Source organism: Meles meles, chromosome 7 (genome assembly GCF_922984935.1).
Source record: "Meles meles chromosome 7, mMelMel3.1 paternal haplotype, whole genome shotgun sequence".
In the NCBI taxonomy this organism is placed as follows: Eukaryota; Metazoa; Chordata; class Mammalia; order Carnivora; family Mustelidae; genus Meles; species Meles meles.
The window spans coordinates 7,508,457-7,520,735 of NC_060072.1; the positions used below are offsets into that span (position 1 = coordinate 7,508,457).

A 12,279-nucleotide genomic window follows, 5' to 3' on the forward strand; every position below is an offset into this window, starting at 1 on the left:
ACAGTAGTCTTGTTAAATATAAAAAGATTCGTTTGAAAATATAATGGAAGATTTACATTTTGACTGAGAAATTCCAGTTCTGGGAATTTATCTTACCAATATGTTTGCAGAGTCATTCACGCCTTCAACTATTATTCCTGAATGCTTATTCATTCTTCATCAGATACTCTTCTGTATGCCAAGAACACAAATGAGTAAACAATAAATTGGACAAAATGAAACCCAAACCCAAACTGAAACCCTTCCAATCTGGTGGTAGGAGACAGATAGCAAATGTAATTGTAAAAGTCAACTATACAGCATGTTCGAAGGTGGTGATTGCTAACAGAAAAGAGTCAAGCAGAGTTGGGAGCTTGGGAGTGCCAGGTGGCTGAGATGAGCTTCCTGGAGAAGAAAGGAGGTGACGAGGTGAGCCACGTGAATATGGGCTTGGGGGAGAGGAGCACAAAGTCTCTGGGGTAGAGTGGTGTGTGTGTGCACACAAAATGAGTTGTGTCTGTAATAGCAAAAGATGCAAAGGGTAAGTATTCGTGTACAGGGGACCAGTCAACACGCTAAGGTTCATCTACCAGGGGGAAGCTCTGCGGCTGTACAGAAGGATAAGGAAAGTCTACGAAGTGAGATGCAAAGATCACCAGGATATACTGTTGAGTGAAAGAAAGGAAGGAGCGGAATAGATTATGCGGTGCAGTAGCTTTGTGTCAGAAAAGGACGGAAACCAATATTAGAAAGATTCCAATTCTTTCTCCATTAATTTATACATTTAATGTGGGCTCCCCAAAAGAAACAGAAAAGCTGGTTTTTAAGAGTCAAGAAAATTACTTTTCTTTCTTTCTTTCTTTAATTTGAGAGAGAGCTCACCTGAGCAAGTGTGAGAGGGGGAGGCAGAGAGGGAGAGAGAGACTCTCAAGCAGACTTGGAGCTGAGCACGGAGCCTGATGTGGGGCGTGAGCTCATGACCCCGAGATCATGACCTCAGCCGAAATCAAGAGGCAGATGCTTAACTGAATGAACCACCAAGCACCCCCCCACCTTTTCTTAAAGATTTTATTTATATGTCAGAGAGAGAGAGCACAAACAGGGAGATCAGGAGAGGGAGAAGCAGACACCTCGTTGAGCATGGAGCCCAGTGCAGGACTCCCTCCCAAGACCCCAGAATCATGACCTGAGCCAAAGGCAGAGGCTTAATCAACTGAGCCACTCTGGCGCTCCTCTTTTTTCTTTTCTATTTTTCTATTTTTTTTTTTTTAAGTAATTTCTACACTCAGTGTGGAGCTTGAACCCACAACCCAGAGACCAGGAGCCTCACCTCTACCAACTGAGCCAGGAAGTCACCCCTAAGAAAATTCTCAAGAAGAGTAAGAAATTGGGGGGCAGCCCAAGCAGATTTTAAAATATACTGTAGGGGTGTCTGGGTGGCTCAGGTGGTTGGGCGCCCAACTCTTGATTTCTGCTCAGGTCATGATCTAAGGGTGTCGGGATAGAGCCCCTCATTGGCCTCCACGCTTGGTGGGGAGTCCTCTTAACATTCTCTCCCTCTCCCTCTGCCCCCACCCCTGTTCTCTTTCTTTCAAATAAATAAATAAATGTTAAAATACTGTAAAACTATGGTAATTAAAGGTCCTTTTTTGGGGGCGCCTGGGTGACTCAGATGGTTAAGCCTCTGCCTTTGGCTCAGGTCATGATCTCAGGGTCCTGGGATCGAGTCCCGCATCGGGCTCTCTGCTCAGCAGGGAGCCTGCTTCCCTCTCTCTCTCTCTGCCTGCCTCTCTATCTACTTGTGATCTCTCTCTGTCAAATAAATAAATAAAATCTTAAAAAAAAATCGTTTTTTGAGGGAACACAAATCAGTCAATAGAATAAGATAGAAGTTCCAGAAACAGCATCTGGAAACAAAATGCATTTGTATCCTTCCTGCATTCCTTACACTAAATAAACTTCAAACAGCTCTAAGATATAAATCTAAAATATGAAATCATAAAATAATCAGACTAAAAAATGTATAATCCTACAGTGGGGTGGGTTTACTGAAGCATGACTCAAAACTCAGAAGTTATCGACTTTGACCACAATAAGAATCTTTTTTTTTTTTTTAAGATTTTATTTTATTTATTTGACAGAGAGAGATCACAAGTAGTCAGAGAGGCAGGCAGGGAGAGAGGAGGAAGCAGGCTCCCTGTGGAGCAGAGAGCCCGACGCGGGGCTCGATCTCAGGACCCTGAGATCATGACCTGAGCTGAAGGCAGCGGCTTAATCCACTGAGCCACCAGGCGCCCCCCACAATAAGAATCTTAAAATTTTTCACAGAGAAAATAACAAAATCAAAAGACAATGAACAGAACAATACTACATGCCACACATATGCAGACAAATTTCCGTAGCAGAAGAAGAACGTCTATAAATCAAAGTGCAAGACTAAAATCCTATAGAGAAGCAGTCATGGGGTGTGAACAAAGAGTTCACAGGAAAGGAAATTAACATGGCTCTTAAATATATTAAAAGATGCTTAACCTCACTTAAAATCACAGCAAATACCATTTAGACTCAATGATTGGCAAAGATAAAAAGAATTTGATAACATATGTGGCTCATAACTCTCCTTATTGGACAGTGCTGATCGAGATTGAGACCAATTCTACCTGGAGTTTGTAAGTCACTGGGCTGCAGGGCCTGGAGACCTCACCCTTCTCTGTCCACCAGGACCACCGTGGAAGGGGCCGGGCCTCAGCCCTTAGGCAAGGATGCTCAGCCCGCCATACACTGCCCAAAAGATCAGCAACTCTGGTCGTCCTTTTTCTCCATACTGCTCTGTCATTCCTGTCCTGTCTTTTTTTTTTTTTTTTAAGATTTTATTTATTTATTTGGCAGACAGAGATCACAAGTAGACAGAGAAGCAGGCAGAGAGAGAGGAGGAGGCAGGCTCCCCGCCGAGCAGAGAGCCCGATGCAGGGCTCGATCCTAGGACCTTGAGACCATGACCTTAGCCAAAGGCAGAGGCTTAACCCACTGAGCCACCCAGGTGCCCCTCCTGTCCTGTCTTTTTTTTTTTTTTAAAGATTTTATTTATTTATTTGAGGGACAGAGATCACAAGCAGGCAGAGAGGCAGGCAGAGAGAGGAAGGGAAGCAGGCTCCCTGCTGAGCAGAGAGCCCGATGCCAGGCTTGATCCCAGGACCCTGGGATCATGACCTGAGCCGAAGGCAGAGGCTTTAACTCACTGAGCCACCCAGGCACCCCTCTCCTGTCCTGTCTTAACAAACCCCTGCTCTCCACCCTCCCAAGGACCTTCTCACTTGGTCCTTTTGAAAGCTGCTTCTTGCTTAACAAAATCACCCACAGTCTTGCTGCCCTTCCCACGACACAGCCTAGGGTTTACCTCTGGGGTCTGGCAGGTAAGGAAAACTCATGAACTGTGAAGGACTAATGGTGGGGTGGGGGGGGAAGGGTAAATGCCCATATCCCCACTGCCTGCGGTCACAAAAGTGACAAGCTGGAGAGCCCAAGTGGCCTTTTTTTTTTTTTTTTAAGATTTTATTATTTATTTGACAGACAGAGATCACAAGTAGGCAGAGAGGCAGGCAGAGAGAGAGAGGAGGAAGCAGGCTCTCCATGGAGCAGAGAGCCCGATGCGGAGCTTGATCCCAGGACCCTGGAATCATGACCCAAGCCAAAGGCAGAGGCTTTAACCTACTGAGCCACCCAGGCACCCCGAGCCCAAGTGTCCTGAGCCAGCTTCATGCGCAGAATGTGGACTCAGTCCCTCCAGGTCTTCAGTGGTTTCAAGAGAGCCAAGAAACCCTCCCACCCTGCTGGTGGGAAAGCCAGCCAGTGCGGGGCTGTTGAAACTACGGACCGTGCCTCAGAAAGTGAGCCCTAGAGCCGCCGCGTGACCCAGGAGTCTACTCCTAGGTATGTAAGCAAACAGTGGGCACAAAAACTTGTATGTGAACGTTCACAGCAGTAATATTCATAATGTCCCACGGTGGACACAACCCGGAAGTCCGTCCGGGAATGACCACATGAACACCATGTGGTATGTCCATCCAGCGGAATATGGTTCGGCCGTAGACGGGAACGAAGTACTGAAACATGTCACAACATGAATGAGCCTCGGGAACGTTACGTTCAGCGACAGAAGCCCAGACACAAAAGTCCACTTATTGTCATCTGTTCACATGAAACGTTCCCAACGGGGGAACCCATAGAGAGAGCTGATTGGTTGGTTGCTGGGGTTCAGGCCGGAGTGGGAATGATTGCTCATGCGAACCAGCATTCTTTGGGGGTTGATAGGAATGTTCTAGAATTAGGTAACAATGACGGTCGTACAAGCCTTGTGAATGTACTAGAAACCAGTGAGTTACACACATTAAAATGGAGAATCTTATGGTTATGGGAATTCTACCCCAGAAAGAAAACGATCAGAAAGAGATCTGCCATCTGAAACTTTGTGAGAAACCTCCTGATAGTTTTCATGTTGACTTCATTTTCTGAGCAAGCAAAGCATGGGGGTGGGGGTTTGGCTTGTGGGCCGGCAGTTTGGAGCCTCTGTCTGAACAGAAGTCGGGCTGTTCTGTGAGGTCACCACCCCGCCCCCCCCCCCTCCCCAGTGTTCCTTTGCCCTCCTTCCTTGCCCCTGGTGCACCTGCCTGAGGCTCCCTCCAGGCCATTATCTTCCAGTATGGTCAAGACCCCGGCTGCTCTGAAGTTCTTGCCTCACCCCTACACGGCAACTTTGGGCCCAGACTTGCTATCTCTTTCCCCTCGTTCCCAGGCCCCCCTCCTTTGCTGTGCTGTCTGCGTGCCCAGGTGTCCGGCTGCACCGCGGACAGCCTGTGTGCTCAGCTCCGGGCCTTCCCTCTCCCCTCGTCACTCCACCTCCCTCCGTCCACAGCACCAAACCGTGGACCTCGTGACCTCACCCCGTCTTTTGACACCCCCAGAGCCCTTTCCCTCCCTGTGGCCCCTCCCTTCCAGCTGTTGGCTCATTGCCGAGCTCACACTTCCTGTTCTTTACCTTAAGATGGTCTTTGACTCCACTCTTCCTGTCTTCACTTCCTTCCCCCTCCTGCCACAGTTCCCCACCCCGACCACGCTCTCAACAGCCTCCTGGCTTCTCTTGAGCTGTCTCTCTGCTGCACCTGTCTGGGGATCTCAACTCAGGGCAGTCTGATCGTTCTTGGGGACACCAGGGCCCTCAGCTCTGCTGGAGAAAACCACGTCACCACAGAGTCTGGTGGCATTAATTCATGGACGTCAACCGTAACAGGGCTTCCAAGACTACCCACCGGGCGCTCTGTCTTCCTTAGGGGCTCCCCCTGCCCGCTCCTGTCTCCCCAAACCTCCAACCTCTCCTTCTCTTACACACAGAAGCTGGAAGCCTTCAGACAGGGACTCTCCCATCATCCTGCCATCCGGGTGCCCCCCTGACTGCACCCAAGTATTGCCTCCAAGGGGAAGTCATGTCTTTTTACCATCTGCTATGGGCTGAATGTTTGTATCCCACAAATGTCATAACGTTAAACGCTTATGCCCGATGTGATGGTACTAGGAGGTAAGGTCTTTGGGAGGTGATTAGGTCATTAGGGCCAAGCCCTCATGAATGGGATTAGTGTCCTTATAAAAGAGGCCCCAGAGGGCTCTCTGGTCCTTCCACCATGCGATGCAGTGTGCAACCTAGACTCCCAGCCTCCAGGACCGTGAGAAATACATGTTTGCCGTTTGCAGATCACCCAGTCTGTGGTATGCTGTCGTAGAAGCCCGTGCTGACTAAGTCACCGCCTAAGGCCATCCACCCCACCGTGCAGGATCCCAAACCAGATTCCACCTTCGGCTCCTTGATGTTCTCTCGGGCTTCTCTGATGTCTCCCTACTGATGCCTTGCCAAGAACAAACAAGAGTCCCCACGTGTCTACCTCCCCAACTCCCTCCACCTTAGGTCCTTTTCCAACAACTAGACCCTTCCCCTCTTAAGCCAAAGCACCTGTTGAAAGAGTTGTCTATACTGGCTGCCTCAGTTTCCTGATACACCACTTCTTCCTCAAAGCAACCTGGCTTCTGCTCCCCATTCTACTGAAATTTTTCTTGGAGGTCATCAGCAATCCTTTAATTACTCAATCTAACTGACACTTCTAAGTCAGGAGCTCATTTGGCTTCTCTGCAGCCGCTAACCTCCCATAGACCTGCCCTGTGGCAGGTAGTGGGATAGAGGGGTCTGAGGGAACTCACCAGAGAGACATTTAATCAGCCCTGGGGAGAGTCAGGGAGGGCTTCCTGGAGGACAGGGACACCAGGGCAGAGCCTGAAAGTAGAGTATAAGTTGACCAAGTAGAGAAGGGGAGCGAGGGCATGTTAAAAAAGTGGGAAGAATTCCAGAATTTGTGAAACTGCAAGAAGTAGAACATTCTGGAAGTTGAACTGGGAGACGGGTTACGAAGGACTTTGAAGGTCATGTTGAAGAGTTTGCTGTTTGGTGCTCACGCTGGCAGCACATATACGAAAACTGGAACGATGCAGAGAAGATTAGCGTGGCCCCTGCTCAAGGACGACACGAAAATTCGTGAAGTGTTCCGCATATTAAAAAAAAAGAGTTTGCCGTTCGGATTTTAATCTGGAGGCAATGGGAATACATATGTGACCTAAAGGAGAAGTCGGCGAGCTTTTTATATACTGGGCCCCATGGTAGGTATTTTAGACTATTGCAACTTTCCACCTCTGCTGGGACAGCAGGAGAGAAGCCATAGGTCATAGTGTAACTGTGTTCCAATAAAGTTTTCTCTATGCACACTGACATGTGAATTTCCTATAGTTTTGAAAGCAACATATTTTTATTTTATTTAATTAAAAAATTTTTTTAGAGAAAGAGCAGGTGCACACATGTGTAAGCACAGGTGGGAGAAGGGGAGGGAAGGGACACAGGGAGAGGGGGAGAGAGACTCTGAAGCAGGCTCCACACTGGGTGTGGAGTCTGACATGGGGTTCAATCTCAGATCATGACCTGAGCTGAAATCAAGAGTCACCGACTAAGCCACCCAGACGCCCCCTGAATTTCATATAACTCTTAAAAGTCACAGAATATATTCTTCTTTTAAATTTTTTCCAACCACTTAAAAATGTAATAACCAGGGGCGCCTGGATGGCTCAATGGGTTAAAGCCTGTGCCTTCGGCTCAGGTCATGATCCCAGGGTCTTGGGATCAAGCCCCACGTCAGTCTCCCTGCCCCGCAGGGACCCTGCTTCCTCCTCTGTCTCTTTGCCGGCCTCTCTGCCTACTTGTGATCTCGGTCTGTCAAATAAATAAATAAAATCTTTTTTAAAAAATGTAATAACCAGTCTTAGCTCAGGGGCGATGCCAAAACAGGCGGTGGGCTGGCTTTGGCCTACAAGCTGAAGTTTGCCAACCTTGACGAGAAACAAGGGACTGATGTAATCAGAATTGGGCTTCAGAGGATGGATTCGGGGGGAGGGTGAGTCTGCCAGCCAGAGGGACCGGTAAGCAAGCGGTGGCAGCAATCTGGGAGAGAAGATACACACCAGGGATGTGGCAATGGGGTTGGAGCTAAGCAGGTAGATTCGGGAAACGCTGTGCACTGAGAGGGCTTAGAAGCCCCCCCGCCACACCCCATTTGGGGCAAGAATTAAATAACATTGGTGTCTTCTCCAAAAAGAGCAAGGCCCTGAAATGCTAGGATAGGGGAAGTAGGTGTGACCACAGTCTCCACAGAGGGGATCAACCCAGGCTCCTCCTAGATAGAGGCCTCCCAGAACAGGAGGTAGGGGCTTTCCAATAACAACGAGCCCCAACCCCTCCAGATGTCCAGACACCCTGCCTGTTCCGGGGAGTGCTGACAACGTCATGGGCTATGGACAAGGTCATTGTTCATCCGGAAGCCTTTCGATGCCCTGAGCGAGGCCTCCAGACAGAAAGACATCACTAGCTGGGCAGCCAGTGGGTAGTGTGAGGCACCTGCTCTTGGGAGACCCTCCTGGGGGGAAAGATGGTTCACAGTCCTCCTTGACGCAGGCGAACGGTGGTGGGTGTCTCTGGGTCCCAGGAGTTGGCTTTAGCTCTCCTGCGGAGGCCAGGCACCCAGAGAGGATCCCAACTCCTTTGGAACACCAAACTCATCCCGACTCTCTTTTTCCGTCTGTACTCCGACATAGAATCTCCTCTTCCCACCCCAGGTGATGCCGAGCACTTTCCAAGCTACTGTTGATGAACAGATACCATGTCCTTCCCCCTTCAGGGGACCCTCTAGTCTCACCACCAGCTTGTGCAAATCAAAAGCCCTGGATCCTGGCCCCAGGACCTCCCACCACAGGATGGATAGCCAGCCCTCAGAACTCCTTGCCCCCTGACAGCCTTCATCCAGACAAAATATCTATGTAACCGGTGCCAAGAAGGAGCCTGTGTTTACGACTGATTACTTCTCTATCTCTGAGAGAGGTGGGAGAAAAAAAAAAAAAAAAAGGATCAGCATTTTGGGGTGGGTGCTGGATTTCTGAGCAGCCTGTTCTCATTTTAACTTCATCACACATAGGACCTACTTGAGATTCGTGTGATGAAGTCTAAATGAGAACATTCAGCATGCTTGAGCCGTATCAGCGGCTCCACAAGGAATGGATTAAAATGACGGACCTCAAGTCTCAAGTCTAATCTAGGAAGGATATGAGGACCGGTTAAAAGATGGAAGGCCGGTGGCTTAGGGATCCCAAAAGTGAGGAAGAATTGTCATATCAGGAGACTAAAAGGAAGGAGCTAGAAATATAGTCGGAGGTGGAGGTCCGGGACTGAGATATTAGACATGGACGTTCTGTAAAATGTGCTGTATTTGCTAATGACAGGGTCCAGTATATGACAAGGGTAATTATGTGAGACTGGGACAAAATAGGGGATGTTCAGAACCACGTGGAGTTGGGGTTCTCGGTGATGAGAGGGGAGCTGGGAGGCGTGGGTTTTGGGCAGCATAGGGCATGGTGGGCTCTTGCCCTTTACATGTTCTTTGGATCCCTTCTCTTCTCTACTGAAATTCATCTAACCCAATCCCGTGTCTTAGAATACTCTCTGCCAGTGAGTCCCCATTTCTACATCACTCAAGTCCGTCCCCAGCTTGGGCCTTTCCCTGTGTGCTCACTTTCTACTACCTTCAGAGCTCTGCTCCATGCCACCGTCTTCGAGAGGCCCTCGCTAACCCTCCTGCCCAAAGTAGCTCTTCCCTCTTCTCTGTCCATTTTTCTGCTTCTTTTTCTTAATACACATCAATCTACTTCATATAAATCAGCACTATACCCACCTGTTTATTTTTTGCTATACTTTTACTATACTTACTTATATTTTTAAATTTTTATTTTTATTTATTTTTTAATTTTTTAAAAGATTTTATTTATTTATTTGACACAGAGAGAGAGGTCACAAGTAGGCAAAGCAGCAGGCAGAGAGAGAGGGGGAAGCAGGCTCCCCGCTGAGCAGGGAGCCTGATGTGGGGCTCGATCCCAGGACTCTGAGATCATGACCTGAGCTGAAGGCAGAGGCTTAACCCACTGAACCACCCAGGCACACCTATTTTTTTATTTTTTGAGAGAGAGAGAGAGTGCACAGGAGATGAGGGGCAGAACAGAAGGAGAGGGAGAGAGAGAATCCCAAGCAGACTCCATTCCCAGTATGGAGCCCAATGTGGGGCTCGATCTCACAACTCTGAGATCAAGAGTCAGATGCTCGGGACGCCTGAGTGGCTCAGTGGGTTGGGCTGCTGATTCGGCTCAGGTCATGATCCTAGGTCCTAGGATCGAGTCCCGCATCGGGCTCCTTGCTTGGCGGGCAGCCTGCTTCTCTCTCTGCCTCTGCCTGCCACTCTGCCTGCTTGTGTGTGTGTGCTCTCTCTCTCTCTGATAAATAAATAAATAAATAAAATCTTAAAAAAAAAAAAAGAAGAGTCAGATGCTCAACTGACTGAGCCCCTAGGAGGCTGAATGGTGGAGCCTGGTGATAAGTCGGATACCGAGGATGGAGAAGGAGGATCGAAGAAGGTGCCGTGCTTCTGGCTGGAGCAGAGGTGGATGTGGTGCCATTTATGAGATGGGGAAAGCGTCAAGGGGAGGGAGGGAGGAGGAGGAACAGACACTGAGCCAGAGAAGCAGGAGGGAAACGTGGGGAGTTTTATGTCGCAGCCGTCAAGACAGACACTAAAACCAAAGTGAAAGCACCTGTGATGAGCTGAGGGCAAGCCTTTGCCACACATATGAAAGGTTCATCATGAAAGAGATCAATGGTACCGAAAGAAGCAGGGAAATGACACACAGCCCAATAGAAGACTGGGCTACCAATATGGAAAGGCCATTTGCAGAAGAAAGGATCCAAATTTCTATAAAAGAGAAGTTCAGTGCCCCTAGGAATTAGAGGAAGGTCAATGTCATGGGCTGATTGTGTCCCCCTTCCCCAAAATACATGGAAATCCTAACCCCTTGCACCTCAGAATGTGACTTCTCTGGAAACAGGGTTGTCCTAGAGGTGATTAGTTAAGATGAGGTCATACTGGAATTGGGTGGGCCCATAATCCAGCATGACTAGAGTCCTCCTTATAAGAAGAGTTCCATGTAACACCAGAGACACCGGGATAATGCCATGTGAGGACAGAGATTTGGAGCGATACTCCGAAGGTGGGTGACTAGCACCAGAAGCTAGGAAGAGGCAAGGAAGGATGGTCCCCTACAGGATTCAGAGGGACCATGGCCCCGATGGCTCCCAATTTCAGATTTTAGTCTCCAGAACTGTGAGATGATCAGTTTCTGGGCTTTTTGCTTTTGTTTTGAGAGAAAGAGAGAGAGAGTACCCAAGTAGACACACGCAAGTAGGGGAGAAGGGCAGAGGGAGGGGGAGGACCTCCCGCAGGCTCCACGCTCCGTGCAGAGTTTGACCCTGAGACCATGACTCAACGTGAGCCGAAATCAAGAGTTGGATGCTTAACTGACTGAGCCACCCAGGTGTCAGTTTCTGGGTTTTTAAAGCCAGCCAGTGTGTGGTGTTTGGTTACAACGGCCTTAGAAATTAATACAGTAAATTAAAATAACATTGAAATGCCTTTTTATTTTTCCTATTAGCTTGTCAAAAAAACCTTCCTCTGGCTGCAGAGGAAGACGAGCTGCAGGAGGAAGTCTCTGGAGGGAGAAAGTTTTAAGAAGGAAGAGCCTTGAGCCATGGCGTCATGGAAGAACCAGGTGGTGTCCCGCGTTGAGGAAGAATAACGATAGTTCTGAAAACACTCATCCCTTTGGCTGCCCGGCCTCCAAACTCTTCTGATTTGGGGCATTATCTCAAGCCCCCAACTCCCATCCCAGAAGCTGAAATGGATCAGACAGCACCTCCCCCCACCCCCCAGGACAGCCATGTGACCAGAGCAGAGGGCGGCGCTGGGGCCAAGCAGGGGGCAGTAGGCACCCCCAGAGCTGCCGGGCCAGCAGGGGGTCCAGGAATGGTGATACCAGCTGGCCATTCCTGTGGTTTAGTCTAGGCTGCCGAAGGTCCCTCGGTTCCAGCCTAGACTGCTTGCCCAGCCTTCCCGCCGTTCTGCGAGCCATCCCACAGTCTCCCCATGAACCCTTTCCAGCGCGAGCGAGCCAGTTGGCTCCTACTGTTTGCCACCAGGACCATGACTGGTTACGCAGCTTTCCCCAGTTCTCAGGGACATCAAAGGGAACGATCAGAATCCTTCTCAGTCTCATGCTTTTCTCCCACAACCTTTTCTCGGAAATCTTTGGCGTCTGCTACCACTTGCTCCCACTAGAATTTCATAAGACGTGCTATTTGATCTGGCACAAAAGGTATGGGTGTATTTACTGCGGGTTTTGTCTGACTTCAGTCTTGGGCTCTGCCCTCCAGGACCCTGGAAGTCTACAGATCCTTGGGCAGATGTTTTTGGATAGTGAAGTAACCTGCCAGATAGATTCTCATAAGAAGATTCTCCTAACACTCAGCACTTGGAGGTTCCGTTCCCTGTATAAGAGGTAAAATGATCAAGTGGAAAGCGTATGAGATTTGGAATCAGGAGACTCGGTTCGAGTCCACGCTTGCTCTTAAAGAACTGTGCCATGAGGCAAGTCTCTGAATCGTTCTGAATCCTCATTTGTCATTATTATGTCATCATTATTATTATATCCTCATTATTGATATCCCAATATCCTCATTTGTCAAGGGGCAAAACTGTACGCCTACTGACAAGCCGTCTGGGTGACCCTGGGTGCCGCCACACCCCAGCTCCTGCTGAAGAAACCGTCAGTTCTTGTGAA

At 48.9% G+C, this 12,279-nt stretch overlaps 1 non-coding gene across 1 annotated transcript; it reads left to right on the forward strand.

The window, feature by feature from the left end:
• Nucleotides 1–6,469: 6,469 nt before the first annotated feature.
• Nucleotides 6,470–6,576, forward strand: LOC123947765. Its single transcript, XR_006819807.1, has one exon. It is a non-coding gene; the product is annotated as a U6 spliceosomal RNA (small nuclear RNA).
• The last annotated feature ends 5,703 nt before the right edge of the window (nucleotides 6,577–12,279 follow it).